The 18,791-nt window shown below is 45.9% G+C and overlaps 1 protein-coding gene across 1 annotated transcript in view; it reads right to left on the minus strand.

Moving 5' to 3' along the window:
• The window catches only part of LOC147108362 (zinc finger and BTB domain-containing protein 7A-like), a 129,979-nt gene that overhangs the window by 109,499 nt on the left and 1,689 nt on the right, over positions 1 to 18,791 (minus strand). The window lies entirely within an intron of this gene.

Genomic DNA, 18,791 nt, shown 5'->3' on the forward strand with positions numbered 1-18,791 from the left:
TTTGCTTCTGCAGGCCTTGGAGAAGTGGCCTTTCTTGAGGCAGGTTTTGCAGGTCGAGTTTTTGGCTGGGCAGCGCGACCTCGGATGCTTCTCCTGGCCGCAAAAGAAGCAGCCAGCGGCCCGATCGGGGTTGCCTGATGTCGGGGCCGGTACCGGGGCTAGCGGGCCCGGTCGGATCCGTGATGCAGACGCTGAGGTAGGTCCCGGGGGCAGCGCTGTGAAGGGTGGTGGGGTGGGGGTCGGGCCCGAGTCCCAGGGTCGCGAATAGTACCTGGCAAACGCTTCCTGGTCTTGCTGGGTGGCCTCTAGGGTGAGGGCGAGGGCTTCGGCCTTGTCCAGGTCTATGTCCTTAGCTTCAAGCAGTCTTTGCCGTGTGTAGTCGGAACGTAGGCCTCTCACCAAGGCGTCGCGGACATTGTCTTCCATGTTCGCAGTAGCCGTCACCGCTTTAAAGTCACAGTTCCTGCCGAGTTGTCTCAGCGCTCGTGAAAATTCAGCTATCGATTCTCCTGGCTGTTGCTGGCGAGATCTTAAGAGATGCCTAGTGTACATGTAGTTTACCGGGCTCCGGTACTGCTGTTTCAGTAGGTTGATGGCGTCGTCGTACGTAGTCATGTCCTGGATGAGTGTATATACTCTCGGGCTCGCTTGGGCTTTCAGGACTCTTAGTTTGGATCTCTGAGGGACGACGGCTTCCTCCAGGTACGATTCGAAGCAGTCCAGCCAGTGTTTGAAGTCGTTGGCTGAGTTTGGTGCCTGTGGGTTTAGATCCAGGTATGGTGGTTTCAAGGCTTGCAGCCAAGCCGGCTGGTGTGGCCCGTTGTCTGGAGGCTGCTGTTGCTGTGCTGCTGGGTGAGCTCCTTGCTGTTGCTGTTCATTATCAGACATCTTTAAAATTTAGCCAATAAAATTGATATGCCTATCAATTAGTCCAATAAAAGGCGACGAGTTAAGAACGTAACTGAAGGTTTTTATTGGCTAAATAACAGAGCCCACCCTCGTGGGTGATCCGATCCAACAGGGAGGAATACTAGCCAGTCAGCTACCTTTATACCTGGGCAGGTAATGGGCGGAGTCGGAGGTGGTCAGCCCAGGTATAACAGTGCGACAAGAGGCGACCTCGTGTAGTGATGTGACAGTGAGAACAGTGAGAACAATATACAGTGATAACTATAACAGTGGTTTACCACAATCCCTACTACCCTTCTTGAATAATGGTACTATGTTAGCTGTTCTCCAGTCCTCTGGCACATCCCCTGTGGCCAGAGAGGTTCTGAAAATTTGTGTCAGAGCCCCTGCAATCTCCTCCTTTGCCTCACATAGTAGCCTGGGATACATCTCGTCCGGGCCTGGGGATTTATCCAGTTTTAAGCCTGCTAAAACCGCTAGTACCTCCTCCCTCTCGATGCTAATATGTTCAAGTGTATCACAGTCCCCCTGCCCGATTTCTATGTCCACATTGTCCTTCTCCATAGTGAACACAGATGCAAAAAATTCATTTAAAACCCCACCTACATCTTCTGGCTCTACACACAGCTTGCCACTTTGGTCCCTACTCTTTCCCTAGTTATCCTCTTGCCCTTAATATACTTATAAAACACCGTAGGATTTTCCTTTATATTGCTCGCCAGCATTATTTCATGGCCCCTCCTCGCTCTCCTAATTTCTTTTTTTTAAGTATCCCCCTGCACTTTTTATACTCCTCTAGGGCTTCCGCTGTCTTTAGTCCTTTGTATCTGCCAAAAGCCCCCCTTTTTTCCCCCTAATCTATTCTCGTATATCCCTTGACATCCAAGGTTCCCTGGGCTTGTTGGTCCCACCCATGACCTTTACGGGAACATGTTGCCATTGTACTCTCTCAATTTCCTTTCTGAAAGACTCCCATTGCTCCGATGTGGATTTTCCTTCAAGTAGCTGATCCCAGTCCACATTGGCCAGATCCTGCCTTATCATATTAAAATCAGCCTTCCCCCAATTTAGAACCTTTATTTCCGGTCCATCTTTGTCCTTTCCATGACTACCTTAAATCTCACCGAATTATGGTCACGGTCACCAAAGTGCTCACCTACTAACACATCTACCACTTGCCCGGCCACATTCCCTAGAATTAGGTCCAGTACCGCCCCCTCTCTTGTAGGACTTTCTACATGCTGGCTCAAAAAGCTCTCCTGGATGCACTTTAAGAATTCTACACCCTCTGAGCCTTTCACACTCTGACTATCCCAGTTAATATTGGGGAAGTTGAAATCCCCTATTATTACCCTATTATTTGCACACTTCTGAGATTTGCCTACATATCTGTTCCTCTATCTCCCCCTGACTGCTGGGAGAGTACTATAGGCCCCCAAACAAAGTGCTTGCCCCCTTTTTGTTTTTAAGTTTAACCCATATGGCCTCATTAGAGGAACCGGTTAATATATCATCCCTCCTTACAGCAGTAATTGACTCCTTAATTAATATTGCGACACCCCCGCCTCTTTTACCCCCCCCACCCCCACCCTCTGTCTCGCCTGAAGATTCTATACCCCGGAATATTGAGCTGCCAGTCTTGCCCCTCCCTCAACCATGTCTCCGTGATAGCAACAATATCATACTCCCATGTGTTCATCAACTTCAGTTCATCCACCTTATTCGCAAGACTCCTTGGCATTTATTTTAATGCATTCAGCCTTGCCCTACTCCCTTGTGCCACTACATATTTGCTCTGCCTTCCAGTCTGACTTGTTTTTTCCTCTATATTTGGCTGTACATCACCCCCTATTATAGCTCCACTCTGTATCCCATCCCCCTGCCAAGTTAGTTTAAACACCCCTGAACAGTGCTAGCAAACCTCCCCGCAAGGATATTTGTCCCGTTCTGGTTCAGGTGCAACCCGTCCAACTTGTACAAGTCCCACCTTACCCAGAAGCAGACCCAGTGATCCAGGAAACTAAAGCCCTCCCTCCTGCACCAACTCTTTAGCCACGCATTCATCTGCTCTATCCTCCTATTCCTATACTCACTAGCACGTGGCACCGGGAGTAATCCAGAGATGACAACCTTTGAGCCCCCCAGCAATTGGAGAGAGTTTGGGATAGAGATTTCCAGGTTTCTACTGCTCTGTGAAAAAGTGCTTACTGATTTCCAACAACAACAAAAACTTGCATTTATATAGCGCCTTTAACGTATGTCCCAAGGCGCTCCACAGGAGCGTTATCAAACAAAATTTGACACTGAGCCACATGAGGACATATAAGGGCAGATGGTCAAAGATGTAGGTGAGAGAGAGAGAGAGAGAGATAGATAGATTGATTTGGGGGGGATTCCAGAGCTTAGGGAAAGCCAATTTGAAGATAAAAAAATAATTCCTCCACTTCACCATTCAGCTGAACCCAAAATATAGTTTCAGATCACAGTTCTATGATGAGATCAGTTGCAAATTATTAAGAAGCTTGACGTCAGAATTTATTTTAAAAAAGGAACCTGTCCAAGAAGATCGGTGAAACAAAACAAAAACACAGCAGATTTCCTAGATTTCTATGGGGACCTGCTGGCAATGTGTCAAGACGAGGCTCTGCAGGTACATACCTGGCCTATACCCATGCTGCACTTTACAAACAGCCATCAAAAACAAGAGGAGGCAACATCAGGCACGTATACAAAGTGACAGACCTCATTCTAAACACAATACAAGAAGCAAAAAGTTAATTCCAATCAGTTCCGCTTCTAGGCCCTTCAGCCCCTCGAGCTTGTCCCACCATTCAATTAGATCATGGCTGATCTGTAACTCAACTCCATTTCCCCGCCTTGATTCCATATTCTCATACCTTTGCCTAACAAAAATCTATCGGTCTCAGTTTTGACATTTTCAATTGATCTTCAGCCTCAATGGCTTTTTGGAGGGGAGAGTTCCAGATTTCCACTACCCTTTCTGTGAAGAGCTTCCTGACATCACCCTTGAATAGCCTAGCTCTAATTTTAAGGTTGCGCCCCCTTGTTCTGGGCTCCCCCACCAGAGGAAATAGTTTCTCTCTGCCTATCCTATCAAATCTTTTAATCATCTTAAACACCTCAATTAGATCACCCTCTTAATCTTCTATACTCAAGGTTCATATTTCCATGTCAAGATGGCCATGCAAGGCTATGTGGATGTCCAACACATGTCATGAATGGAGCAGGGTAGTTAAAACTATAAACAAAAAAGAGTCAAGTCAAACGGACATTTCAGCATCTTCTTGCTTTTTCACCCTCACATTATGGGGGCGATTTTTACCCTACTCGCTCAGCAGAAACCTGGCAGGTGGGCAGTTAAAATTGCCCTGGCTCTTACCTGTCCGAAAGACGCCATGATCGCAACATCTGCAATTTTAACCTGCTCTCCTTAGCAGGCAGCAAGGACACATGCTTGGAGCCAACAGGGTCCTTCTTTACACATGCATGTTGTGGCCCGATGACATCATTGAGGCCCGTCTGTAATTTTATCTTAGGCCTGAGCGGGTAATCCACCTGGAGTTAAATCTTGGCCTATAAGTCGCTGGGTAGCACTCTCGCCTCTGAGTCAGTAGGTTGTGGGTTCAAATCCCAGTCTAGAGAGGTGATCGCACAATCTAGGCTGACACTCCAGTGCAGTACTGAGGGTGCGCTGCACTGTCGGAGGTACGATCTTTCGGATGAGACATTAAACTGCCCTCTCAGGTGGACGTAAAGGATGCACTTTTCATATGTTGGCAAATATTTAATCCTCAACCAACATCACTAAAATACATTATCTGGTCATTATCGCATTGCTGCTTGTGGAAGCTCGCTGTGTGCAAATTGGTTGTCACATGTCCTACAGTACAGAAAGTACTTCATTGGCTATAAAGCACTTTGGGACATCCTGAGGTTCTAAAATGTGCTATATAAATCAAAGTCCTTCTTTCTTAGTTGGCAATGCAGTAAAAAGATTCTGCAGGACTATCAGAGCTTTAGGCACAATCATTTATGGGGATTTATTAAAAAAACCACAATAACCCTTTTGCAGTAACATAAACAAGATATTTATATATTTAAAAATATTCCTGCATTGCTAAACGATGCCAGCTAAAAACGCCCTGGGAGCTGCCTTTCCAGTTTGAGCTGGTCAACCCCACCCAGTGCTGTCTGCTAATGCTCACCATCCCCAAGTAATGAAATGTGACACACAAGGAATTGGAAAACCACCAGCAACCTTTAACCCGCCCGCTTCCCAGCAGCCTCCGCAGCTTCCACAGAATTCACAAATTTTCTGTTCAGTAATTGCATCTAAAAAAAGAAATCCATCCCTGGCACGCTTCTAACACCTCAATAAATCAGAAGCAAGGAGAACTGACCATTCCTTAAAGCTGCACTGTCCCATATTAAACATATCCAGCAAGCAGCTACGACCATTTCTCCATCCTCCCTGTCGTGCGACTCCACGGCTGCTCGCAACCTTCTGGTACTGTACCTCACCCATGTGGTCTTCTCATTCAGCCTAGACCACAGATGCTCAAATTAGGGTTCACGTGCCCGTGTCAGGGACCCCCAGCCTTTTAGAGCTGGGGATTGATACACGAGCCAATACCAGATCTGATTCCACACTAATGCAAGTCCCACATACACAGAAAAAGCAAGAGTCCCTTCACACACAGAAGATTCAAGCCCCTCTTTTCCCCCATCTTTCCTCTGCCTTGCCCCCTCCGTCCTTTCCCCTCCTGGCCAAGTTAGAACATTTCAACTGTTCAGGATTCCCGGGTATGGATGGCAGGTTAAGGCAGATTCCTGATTGGTGCAAAAAAAATGCAGCTCCCTGAATGAGACGTTTGAATAGTTGAAGCTTCCAAAAACACAAGTGTGCAAAGAAAGGAACTGGTGGGAACTTAGTCAGCCCGATCAAAGCATCCTGGCTGTGGTTGACCTGGGGGTCACGCCCGAGCAACCCGCCTTAGTGAATCCATAGGGGGGTTCTATGAGATCATCACCTTGTTGTCCATCTGGGGGTTGGGCGCACCGTATACTGATCACCTGTGTCTCATTACTTCTGTTGCTAAATACCATTAAGAAATGCATTCTGTAACAGCAACATATAGCTGACACTATGGGGTGGAATTTCCTGTGGGGGTGAAATTGGGAAGTTACACCCAAAATTATGCCCATTCTGCCAATATCTATTTACATCCAAGTTTCCTGCCAATCTCATTAACATAAACCAGAACCTTAAAAAATGGGCATAAACAATCGGAAATCAGGGCCTGAGCAAAGCTCGGAACTCAAACTATACATTCCTTCTTTAAGTATGAAAATTAAAGTTTAAAACCATCTAGCCATCATCGATGCACATTAAGAGGGGAAACTTGATTGAGGTGCATAAAATTATCTGAGGCCTAGTGTCAGCTGTGGCTCAGTGGGTAGAACTCGCTGTGGCTTGGTGGGTAGAACTCTCACCTTGAGTCAGAAGGTTGTGGGATCAAGTCCCACTCCAGGAACATGAGCAGAAAAGTCCAGGCTGACACTCCAGTGCAGTACCGAGGGAGCGCTGCACTGTCGGAGGTGCCGTCTTTCAGCTGAGACGTTAAACCGAGGCCCCCATCTGCTCTCTCGGGTGGATGTAAAAGATCCCATTGGCATTATTTCATAGAAGAGCAAGGGAGTTATCCCCGGTGTCCTGGCCAATATTTATCCCTCAGTCAACATAACAAAAACAGATTAACTGGTTTCTGGGAGCTTGCTGTGCGCAAATTGGCTGCCGAGTTTCCTACATTACAACAGCGACTACACTTCAAAAGTGCTTCATTGGCTGTAAAGTGCTTTGTGACGTCCGCTAGTCGTGAAAGGCGCTATAAATATACCAGTCTTTCTTTCTAGATAGATAGAGTTGACAGGATGGACCCATTTCCCTTAGCAGAGAGGTCAATAACCCGGGAGCAGAGATTTAAAGTAATTAGAGAAGGATTAGAGGGGCGTTAAGGAGAACTTTTTTCACCCAGAGGGTGGTGGGGGTCTGGAACTCGCTCCATGAAAAAGGGGGGTAAAGGCAGAAACGCTCATCACATTTAAAAAGTACTTGGATATGCACTTGAAGAGCTGTAACCTACAAGGCTACAGACCAAGAGCTGGAAAGTGGGATTAGGCTGGAAAGCGCTTTTTGGCCGGCACAGACACAGTGGGTCAAATGGCCTCCTTCTGTGTTGTAAATTTCTATGATTCGAACACTGTGTTTTAGAACCTGCAATCAGCAAAGCTTTTCTATTTTTAAATGACTCAAACTGAAGCTATAAAAATATATTCAAACTAAAACAGAAAATACCGAGCAGATGTGTGAGGATAAATTAAAAAACACAAAACACCAGAAAAATTAATTGATTTCGGCTGCATCTAAAATTCTGGATGTAATTTTACACCTGTTTTGAGCCAGTGTAATTGCAGGAAATTTGCATGTAGAGCACTTTAGCCTGGGGGCGGAGACATGATAATGAGCCGGGGTGTGTTCGAGCGCAAGGATCGATAAACGGGCGTAAAAGAGAAAATAAATTTGGGCGTAGTGTAATTATGGCCATAATGCACTTGCACCCGCGTATCCCCGAGCCGGGTATTGGCTTTACACTACAATTTGTGTCTTTTAACACAGGAAATTCCACCCGTGCTTCAGAAATTAGGACGGACTTTTCCCTGGAGTATGCCAATATTTGTAGGGTGCACCCATCTTCCCCCCACATTGGCACTAGACTGCACAGCAAATATTGAAAGGGAGGTGGTGTCGGAAATCATACCCAATCCCGATCCAATCTGCAACACGTGCACTTTGCAGCAGGAATCACTGCAAAGTGATTAGGAGCAGGCTGTCAATGTCAACAGTAGACCCCCACCTCCCCGGACCAGCTCCTCATTCTGCAGAGACCGTCCAGCTCTGCACGGTTCAGTACCTCTCATGAGCTACGTGGAGAGACCCCCCACTGTATTTTGCCTTAAAAAATTCTACCTGCCATCTACTATCAATTTCAGGTCTGTGAGGGGATAGTCGGGGGAGGGGGGGGGGGGGGCTTGTGGCGCATGGTTCCCATGCCAATAACAGTTGGAAAGAACTTGCATTTGTATAGCGTCTGTCACAACCTCAGGATGCCCCAAAGCTCTTTACAGCAATGACGTACTTTTGAAGTGCAGTCACTGTTGTAATGTAGGAAACACGGCAGCCAATTTGCACACAGCAAGATCCCACAAACAGCAATGAGATAAATCAGCAGATAATCTGTTTTTTTTTTTAGTGATGTTGATTGAGGCCAGGACACCGGTGAGCGAGAACTCCCCAGTTCTTCTTCGAATAGTGCCACAGGATACATAGATACATAGAAGATAGGAGCAGGAATAGGCCATTCAGCCCTTCGAGCCTGCTCCGCCATTCAATGAGATCATGGCCGATCATCCAAATTCAGTACCCGGTCCCTGCCTTCTCCCCATGTCCCTTGATCCCTTTAGCCTTAAGAAATATATCCAACTCTTTCTTGAATATACTTAATGAACTGGCCTCCACCAGGATCTTATATGTCCACCCTGAGAGGGCGGATGGGGAGGTTTAATGTCTCATCCAAAAGACAGCACGTCTGACGGTGCAGCACTCCCTCAGTGTTGCACTGCAGTGTCAGCCTGGATTTTGTGCTCATATCTCTGGAGTGGGACTTGAACCCACGACTTTTTGACTCAGTTGCGAGAGTGCTACCCACTGAACCACAACTTCACAAACCGATGATACTGAAGAGATTTTTTTTTTTAAATATTAAGACCATCAGCTGACCATAAATAGAAATGACAAACAAACAAACATGGAGAGTCTAGGGCACTGTGCTCTGTCACAGCACTTGATTTATGGGAGAGAACTGAAGTAAACAAGTGTCAGTGTGGAGAAGTCCACAGTCCGCCCTTTGCCCTGAGGTACACACCTGGGATCTCGGGAACGTGTGCTTTTACTGCACCAGTCAAACCCCACCCCGCTCACACTCCCACTAAAACAGGAACCACACGGCAAAGGGTTCAACCCTAAATGAAATGAATCCAGGCCTCACTAGGAGGACCACTGCAGACTGGCACCACGATATCGGAGTGCTCAGAGAGCCTGCAATTAAAATAGAACATTCCCCCCAATTTTCTCTCCTCTTCTTCTGAAGGTGATAATCTTCTGCGGTCATACAGTTCCACCTACCGTACCTCACGCAAAACAGCCTTACTTCATGTGACTGGCTATTGAACCATGTCATGATTCCACCCAAACCTGTTCTCAGCTGAAACCCCCATACAACACACATAATAGAAAGAAAGTCACGAGATAGGAATCAGGAGTGTGATTTTAGCCACCTCCCCAAAGCACTTCCTTAACCCTAAGCACTGTAGCCAATAGTAGTATCGGAACTGGTCCTCAGGCTGCCATTGCTGGCAGCATGGAGATGGGACCTGGGACTGGCTGCTCCGGATGGCCTCTTGCCTCGTATCTCACCCATTGGCAGCTTTAAGCAACGGCCAACAGGAAATCCGACCGACAGTTTTAGATACTGAAGAGAAAACACTCCACCCGTCTTGACCTCCTGTCTGCTAGAGACGCTTTCATTAGGAGACAACTGCTGGTATAATTTATGGCAGCTTCTTAAAACATTTCATCAATCGACTCTGGGTTCACATACATTTTTAATCTGCTGCAGAAAGACTATTGCGGGTCTCAAAGGCTTGCTGTACTGTTGCAGTTAGTCACTGCAGCAACGATGTTTGTGTAATGAACATTTACTATTGCTGCTGATTTGAATAGCAGTGTTCTGGCAGTTTAAAAGAAAACCATCAAAGCTTATGCAATATTTTGTCCTCGCCAATTGGAAATAGTTTTTTTTATTTACAAGTCTTGGACAAGGAAAATGCAGACAAAGAAAGCAAATGCTACAAAGAAAGGTTTGCGTTTACATAGCGCCTTTCACGACCTCAGGACACGTACTAGTGCACTGTTCCTGGGGGTCTGGTGTATTACTATGAACAACACGACACACATTCTACAACAACTTGCATTTATATAGTGCCTTTAATATAGGGAAATGTCCCAAAGCACTTCACAGGGGTGTAATCGGACAAAAATTGACACTGAGCCACATAAGGAAGTATTAGGACAGGTGAACAAATGCTTGGTCAAAGAGGTGGGTTTTAAGCAGCATCTTAAAGGACAAAGGAGAGGTAGCGAGGTGGAGAGGGTTAGGGAGGGAATTCCAGAGCTCAGGGCCCAGGCAGCTGAAGGCACGGCCACCAATGGTGGGGTAAAAAGGAAGTTGTCGATGTGCAAGAGGCCAGAATCGGAGGAACACAGAGATCTCGGGAGGGGCGAGGCCATGGAGGGATTTAAACAACAACTTGAACAAGGATAAGAATTTTAAAATTGAAGTGTTGATGGACCGGGAGCCAATGTAGGTCAGCAAGTGATGGGTGAACAGGAATTGCTGCGAGTTAGAATACAGGTAGCAGGGTTTTGGATGAGCTCAAGTTTATGGAGGTACTTTGGCCTGTGGCAAGCCTGATCACACACACTTGCTGCATGTAAAATGTTTGATTTCATACCCACCCCCCCACCTCAAATTTTCTCTTCAGTTCTCTTACGTTCAGTCCGTAAGGATGACCGAGCTTCCGGTCGCCTGTCATTTTAATTCACCGCCCCATTCCCACTCAGATCTCACTGTACTCAGGCTCTTGCATTGTTCCACGGAAGCTCAGCGTAAGCTTGAGGAACAGCACCTCATCTTCCGATTAGGCACTCTACAGCCCTCTGAACTCAACATAGAGTTCAACAATTTCAGATCATAACCTCGGCTCCCATTACATTTTTACTTATATTTTTTATCCACACCTTGGTTTTGGCCCTTCCCCCCCTTCTTTTCTCTCCCACATGGCAGCTGTCTCCCATTCTGCCAGCGCATTTCACACCTAATCTAGAGCCGTTTTCTGTCTCCACTAGTCCGATCACCATCTCGTCTGGTTTTGAATACCTCTTAATGTCTCTTCACTTCTCTTTTGTTCTCTCCCAGCCCCCAAACTGGCCTTTTAATCGGTTTCATTTCCGGTGCTTCTTCAGTCTTGACAAAGGGTTTTGACCCGAATCGTTGACTCTATTTTCTCTCCACGGATGTTGCCTGGCCTGCTGAGTTTTTCCAGCATTTTCTGTTATTTCCAATTTTCTCTTGTTTTGTGGTTACATTCCACAAAAATGTCAAAGTGTGAGCTCAGACAGCAGGTGATTCAACTGCAGGGGGCATTTTAGCCGAATCTGATCCTGCCCACATACAAGCATTCTCTAATAAATATCACTGGACAACAATCTGGATCAAAAATCCCGGCTGATTAGAGACTCTGCAGGGGACTGTTGTGCTCCTAGCCGAGATCAACGAATTCACCACAGATCCTGGGCCTATTGTGACGTAGTACCATACAACACAAATTACAAAATACAAAAATTGTCATGCGTTACAAAAATAATCCTTTTGGGAAAAAAAGGAACTGGTATCCTTGTAGGGAAAAATAAAACAAAAAAAACCCACCAATCAGCCAGAGTTCCTGCTCTTGATCGTTACCCGGTCTTTAAAGGGAGCGACAGAGACGAGTTTGGCTGTGGGGACCCTCATGATCAGGTGGAATGTTAACAGAAAGCATGCATACTATGGGGAGGTATGGAAGGGCTGCTGTTACCACCGAGACCGTGCCCCAGTGTGAGACCAGTGTGCGAGACTGTACCCAAGTGTGTGAGACCATGCCCCCAGCGTGCAAAAATCTGCCTGCGAGACCGTACCCCCAGCCTGCGAGATCAGTGTGTGAGTCAGTGCCTCACGGGGAAAGAGAAGATTAAAGAGAAAATAAAACCCACTACTGAATACTGGGTGTGGTGCAGCAATCAAATATTTTGAGAGAGGGCTAGCCCACAAGACACACCCATGCGTTGAGCCATTTGGCACTGACTCTGCTACACCCCCACTGGCATGATGAGGCCTTTTGTTACCATTTTCTAAATGAATTTGAATTTGAAAATCCAAAAGCTTTTTTCAGCGTTGTAACTTTTGGGATTCCTACTGACCAATTCATCCGAGCTTCCATCAGTTTTCGTTAAATCACTTAAAAGTACATGAGCTCTCCAAGTGGTAAAGTGTTCCATTCCTCAGTGTGGAAATCCCTCACTCGGACCAACACAAAGATAGGGCCCAGGTCCAGACACTCTCGTGCACTAAAGGACGCTTGATTCCGTGTGATGAACTCAGCCTCCCTCAAGAGACCACAAGTGACCCAAGGGAAACTGCCCTTTTGAGTCAGTCAATCTAGTCATCTGGAGTCAGGGGCCACACACAAGAGCAGGGAACGGATGGAAGTAAAATAAAAGTATCTTAGCTCTGGCACCTATGAATGAGGACGACAAATTTCCATGGAATCTCTGGTTCAAAGCTCAAACCTACCCAATCACGACACACTAGGTCATCCTCTGTGGCATGGTGCGGGGGGGTAATTGTTAATATACGAGGAGAAAAATACCCCATGGGAGCTACTTTGCTCAGGTGTTGCCAGATTTCTTCTGTAATGGGCACTCCATGCTCAGTTCAAGCTAGTGTTGGGGTCCTCCGCTGAGCAATCAGGGCCAGTCATCGATGCTGTTGAGCCTGGCTGGAAGACTCTAGAAAAGGTTACATTTATGTAAAAAAAATAATAATCCTGCGCAATGGGAAAGGGGACACTACTCTGGAAATATTACAGGCTGTGGCTTTCATTCCCAGGCCATCAGAGACAGTAATGAATGCTCGAGAGCAAAGCACATCAGGGCTCTCCCTTGGCACATCTGCTTCCTTCAGATTCAGAAACACTAACGGCCGTTTCCATAAACCACCACCCCCTCTATCCCTCGCTCTCAGCTGACTTCACGGGCACAGCTAGAAAAATGCGCAATTCTCAGAATCGTCTTTCAGTCCAGCCCACGAGATGCTTACGAGTGCCAACGTCTACGTTTGACTACACTCCACGCCCAACTCATTCGTTATCAATCCTTCACATTGTCCTAAAGGCTGAGAATTGCCCAAAGTGGACATTTACTACGATACAACCATAACGGAGCGGGTTTTACAGCCTTTGGTCTATATTCTTTTTCAAATAAAAGTATCTGCACCTCGAGCCCCCTTCATATTCCTCTATCAAACCAAATCAAAATGAAAGCCCAGAACACATAGCCAAATGAAGTCACGCTAAAAGTCCCTTGCTTTTTCACCATGACTCAGTAGTGACCTTGGACCTGCATATTGGATAGAGTGGAAAACTTTCCACTGAGAATGCAGTATCTGACCCTCCCCTTCAGGACCCTCCCACTGCAGCACTCCAGGATCTTTTAATTTAAAAAAAAAACAAAGCATCTATTCTTGTATATGGACTTCAAAAATCATCTTATTTTGGTTGCCAGACATCTCCAGTTCCAGTTTAAAGGATTACACCATACCAAACAACCACGGTGATATCATGAGGATGTATTCTTGGAGCTTTCCTCACGTGACCTCCCCTCCGCCCGCCCCCGCTTCTCCCCCACCCACTCAAACAGCCTTTTCCCCCTCCATCCCCCACATCTGCAATATTTTAACAAAAGCATTCAAAGAAAATAGGGAAAAAAAACACAATCTTTTGTTAATGATTTTTCTCCTGGGTTGCTGGCAGCAGTGTCCAGGAGATTAATCTTTCATTTCTGGAGCCTCCGAGACTGTCCCATGAACCGATTCACCAACCCTGTCTCTCCGCAGCACCATAGTGCTGCCCTTTGACCCTAATTGAGAAACGTGCCACAGCTTCCTGGTATGATATAACTCATTGACAAGCACCTTCTGCTTACAATACACACAGCAGATACACACAGTGCAAGGCTGGAATACCTCGAAACTCAAAATGAATGAGGCAACTTTGGCTCAAATTAAACTATACAGTAAAATGTGCCCCAATAGACCAACAACCACTTGTATTTATATAGCGCCTTTAACGTAGTAAAATGTTCCAAGACACTTCACAGGAGCGTTATCAGACAAAATTTGACACCGAGCCAGATAAGGAGATATTAGGACAGATAGCCAAAAGCTTGGTCAAAGAGGTAGGTTTTAAGGAGTGTCTTAAAGGAGGAGAGAGAGGTAGAGAGGTTTATGGAGGGTATTCCAGAGCTTAGGGCCGAGGCAGCTGAAGGCACGGCCACCAATGGTGGAGCAATGAAAAATTGGGGATGTGCAAAGGGCCAGAACTGGAGGAACGCAGAGATCTGGGAGAGTCGTAGGGCTGGAGGAGGTTACAGAGATAGGGAGGGGCAAGACCATGGAAGGATTTGAAAACGAGGACGAGAATTTTAAAAATCGAGGTGTTGCTGGACAGTTAGTCCCGCTGCCCTGCTCTTTCTCCATAGCCTTGCAAATTTCTCCTTTTCAAGTATATCTTCAATTCCCTCTGAAAGTTACTATTAAATCTGCTCCTACCATCCTTTCAGGCAGTGCATTGCAGATCATATATAACATACATATATCTAAAGCTGGCTGGTGAAGATTTGGTTGCAATATGGTTACTCTGTAGCTGTAAAACTATAGAATTGTAAACTTTTGCCTCTTGCCTTGCAGAGGTGACCTTGAGTGCGTGACACTATCCTCAGTTTGCAGCATTCTGGCACTTGCTCGGCCAGTTGTGTGGTCGACAGGATCGAGCCCTTACCTTAGAGCCCTCTAACTGCAATTGATTATTTCAATAGAGCCACAGGAAAAGAACTACATGTAGGAACTGAACTACATATATTTTCTTCAAATGATGAACGGGAATACTTTTTTAAACCGGTTTCACTTTTAATTCACTGATATTATCACAGCAATCCAACTTAGCCATACAAGAGCCTCCAATCAGTGTGATTGACTGGAGTGTCTCCCCCCTCCACCCTGCCAACCCATCCATCAGGGAAATAAGGTGCTGTTTCAAAATTAACTTGGTTCTACACACAACAACAAAAAACCAAACATTAGTTTTCTACATGAACACTACATCAGTAAAAAAGTGTCATTACCATTAATATAAACCAACAAAAAACTCTCCTTTTACAATGAGGTGTACTACATCAAAATATTACCTGAGGGAGTCGGCATTGCAGATGCTAGAAAGAAGGACTTACATTTATATAGCGCCCTTCATGACCCTTAAGGCCATCCCAAAATGCTTCACAGCCAATGAAGTTCTGTTTGAAGTGCAGGAAAGGCAGCAGCCAATTTGTGCACAGCAAGTTCCCACAAATGGCAATGCGATAATGATCAGATAATCTGTTTCAGCGATGTTGGTTGAAGGATAAATATTGGCCAGGACACCGGGGAAAACTCCCCAGCTCTTCTTCAAAATAGTGCCATGGGATTTTTACGTCCACCTGAGAGTGCAGATGGGGCCTCAGTTTAATGTCTCACCCAAAAGCCGGCACCTCCGACAGTACAGCACTCCCTCAGTACTGCAGTGGAGTGTCAGCCTAGGTTATGTGCTCAAGTCTCTAGAGTGGGACTTGAACCCACAACCTTCTGACTCAGAGGAGAGAGTGCTACCAACTAAGCCACAGCTGGCTGATTGGGGAGTTTTCAGGCAGGTCGCTCTGATGCGTTCTCACTGCAGCCGATGCCAACACTTGTAGAGATGTAACTCTAGTATTGTGCCTGCTTTGATTTAATAATGGCACAGAGGCACTCACTCCTGGTGCCGAGTGCACTGGCTGGAATTTCTCCGGTAACGGCTTGCAATTCTAAGAACTGGGAGGACGTCTGGAGACAACCCTGAACAGAGGTAAGTGCACAAGTGTGCAATTATTGAATATAGCAATCATCTCAACACTGACAATCCTTAGTGCCTATGAGCTTTGAAGAAGGCAGGAGGAAGGTGTAGATAGAATCATGGGCAGGGTATTTGCTTTTGTCTAATAATCCTCTATGGAGTATGGTACTGTAGTTATGTTACTGGACTACTAATCCAGAGAAAGGGAGCTCAAATCAAACAATGGCAGTTTGAGAATTTGAATTCAGTTTAAAATAAGTTTGGAAATAGAAAGCTGGCATCAGTAAAAGTGACTACGAAGCTGTCGGATTGTCAAAAAAAAACAACTGGTTCACTAGTATCCTTTAGGGAAGGAAACCTGCCGTCCTTAACTGGTCTGACTCTGGTCCCACACCAACATGATTGACTCTTAACTGCCCTCTGAAGTGGCCTAACAAGCCGCTCAGTTGTATGAAACCGCTATATGGTCCCCACCTAACAGCATTGTGGGAGCACCTTCACCACACGGACTGCAGCGGTTCAAGAAGGTGGCCCATCACCACCTTCTCAAGGGCAACTAGGGATGGGCAATAAATGCCAGCCTTGCCAGCGACACCCACATCATGAGAATGAATTTTTTTGAAGTGCTGGTGTGTGGACTTTGAGTAGGGAGAAGGACGAGATGTGGCAGTGTCATCACCCCACGGTGCAACAGCCTCTGCGTGAACACACACGTACATCAATGGCAGCATGAGCAAAATGCAGGAGGGGAGCTGCCAGTACTCCAGCAAGTTAGAAGAGGGAGGGTGGAGAACCGGAAGAAAAAAGAAACACGACAGCTGCTGTGAAAAGCGACTGAAGCTAAACTTAAACATGGATAGGGTCATAAAGACTGAGGTAAATCAGTCTAAACAGTCATTTGAATGCTAAAATTATAGTTGCCGTGGAAATGGAGCACTGACGCTGTTGGGCTGAGAGACTGGAGACAGCACTTCAGATAGCTCCAGCACGATTTCAAAGGCACTCTGCAAGATACATCAGTTGGCAATGCCCCTGCGATTGTCCCTCAAAGTTACGCAGAGAAGTGATGCCAGTCTCCTGTTCTGAACGCTACCTTTGGCACCACATCTTGACGACATTTGATAAACATCAATTAAAAAAATATGGAAGTTATAGAGGCACTGTTGGCCCAGGGTGAGATACTGATGTAGGATCTGTCCCAAATTGTTTGGGGCCATGATGTGACTGAATATAATACTGTTTATTTTCTTCAAATACTTACATGTCCAAAACAGACAAGGTAATCTCCTTGCCCCAAAACAGATGAACAAAATTTGAATGAGTCAGCCGTGGTTCATTGGGTAGCACTCTTGCCTCCGAGTCAGAAGGTTGTGGGTACAAGTCCCACTCCAGAGACTTGAGCACAACATCTAGGCCGACGCTCCAGTGCAGTACCGAGGGACTGCTGAAGGTCAGGAGGTGCCGTCTTTTGGATGTGACATTAAAATCGAGGCACCATCTGCTCTTAGGTGGACGTAAAAGAGCCCATGGCACTATTTAAAGAAGAGCAAGGGAGTTCTCCCAGTGTCCTGGCTAATATTTATTCCTCAACCAACACCTGAAACAGATTACCTGGTCATTTAGTTCATTGCTGTTTGTGGGATCTTGCCGTGTGCAAATTGGCCGCCACGGTTCCAACATTACAACAGTGACTACACTGCAGAAAGTACTTCATTGGCTGTGAAGAACTTGGTGATGTCCTGAGGTCATGAAAGGCGCTATAAAAATGCAAGTTCTTTCTGTTTTCCTTATTATTTAAACAAAAAGGTATAGAGTGTACCCCTAACCACATTTACAATCTTGAAAAATCATTGCTGCTGTTTGAGAAGGGCAGACTAAATAAGGTCTGAACAAGTGCCAGGCAAACAGACACTGGAGAGGAAAGTAATTGCCACGCAATGCAGGTCCGAATGCTCAAGAAAATAATATGGACACTCGGACTCACAACGTACATGTGATATTGCATTTGGAATATACCAAGGGATAAAGTACAGTGTGTTTATAAGGTGTTGATAACACAAAAGAATGCAAACTTAATACTGTAATGTTGCAATATGCCACAGTAATTCCGCATTGCGTGTCAATAGCATCACCCCTCAGTATCTGCAATCCCACCCAGCCAGCCACACCGTTTTTAACCCACGTATCGAATGGAATTATTATTCCTCTGCCGTGCCCTCTATAGTTAAGTAGTCGTTTCTATTTGGGTCTTTTGCTTTAAGTCACTGTGTTCACTCTGAAAAGGGGCGTGTTTTGGGGGTTTTTTGGCAGCCAAAGTTCCTGGTTTAGCCGCCTCTGGTGTAGTCAAATTATCTGTGAGGGAGGGGAGGGAGGAGAAAGAAGAGTTGGGAGAAACTTCAGCAGTAACTTTAGACTCTTTTTACTGGAGTGACTCATGCTCTGGTTCAGTTCCATCCCGGACCAAGGCAGCCATTATTCAACTTTCAGGAGACTATTCAACTGCGGGGGAACCATCAGAGGAGCCCAATCTACTCCAGTCCTCACCCAGTGCCACACACTTTCCAGTCATTGGATAGCAAGGAGGAGAGGGAATAGCTGACTCCTCCCCCTCAATACATGGACAGCCGGATGCTACGTTTTGGTCTCTAACTCCAACAGACTAGGGATCTCACCTGGGATGGAGTGTGTGTTTTTTTGGCTCAGTACCACATCATTTACTCGCTGTAACCTTTCACAATTTAAGGACATTTTAATTAAAAGCTCGGATAAAATATCTCACACTCACCAAGGCCACTGTCACACTGCTCTGTGTGGAAGCAGGATTAATGAATGAGTATACAAGACAACTTGCCCATTTAAAAATGGAGCTTTTTTTCCCCCCCTTCTATATAAAAGCCAACCATAAGAGATCAAGACCCAACACATCAAAGGATTTGCCCTAAACTGATGGGGTCGAGCTTTTACCTTTGAGATCCAATCATGTTACTGTGCCAGAACAGAATTAT

This window comes from Somniosus microcephalus, chromosome 13 (genome assembly GCF_052327205.1).
Source record: "Somniosus microcephalus isolate GS21.2 chromosome 13, FLI_Smic_1.0, whole genome shotgun sequence".
NCBI lineage: Eukaryota > Metazoa > Chordata > Chondrichthyes > Squaliformes > Somniosidae > Somniosus > Somniosus microcephalus.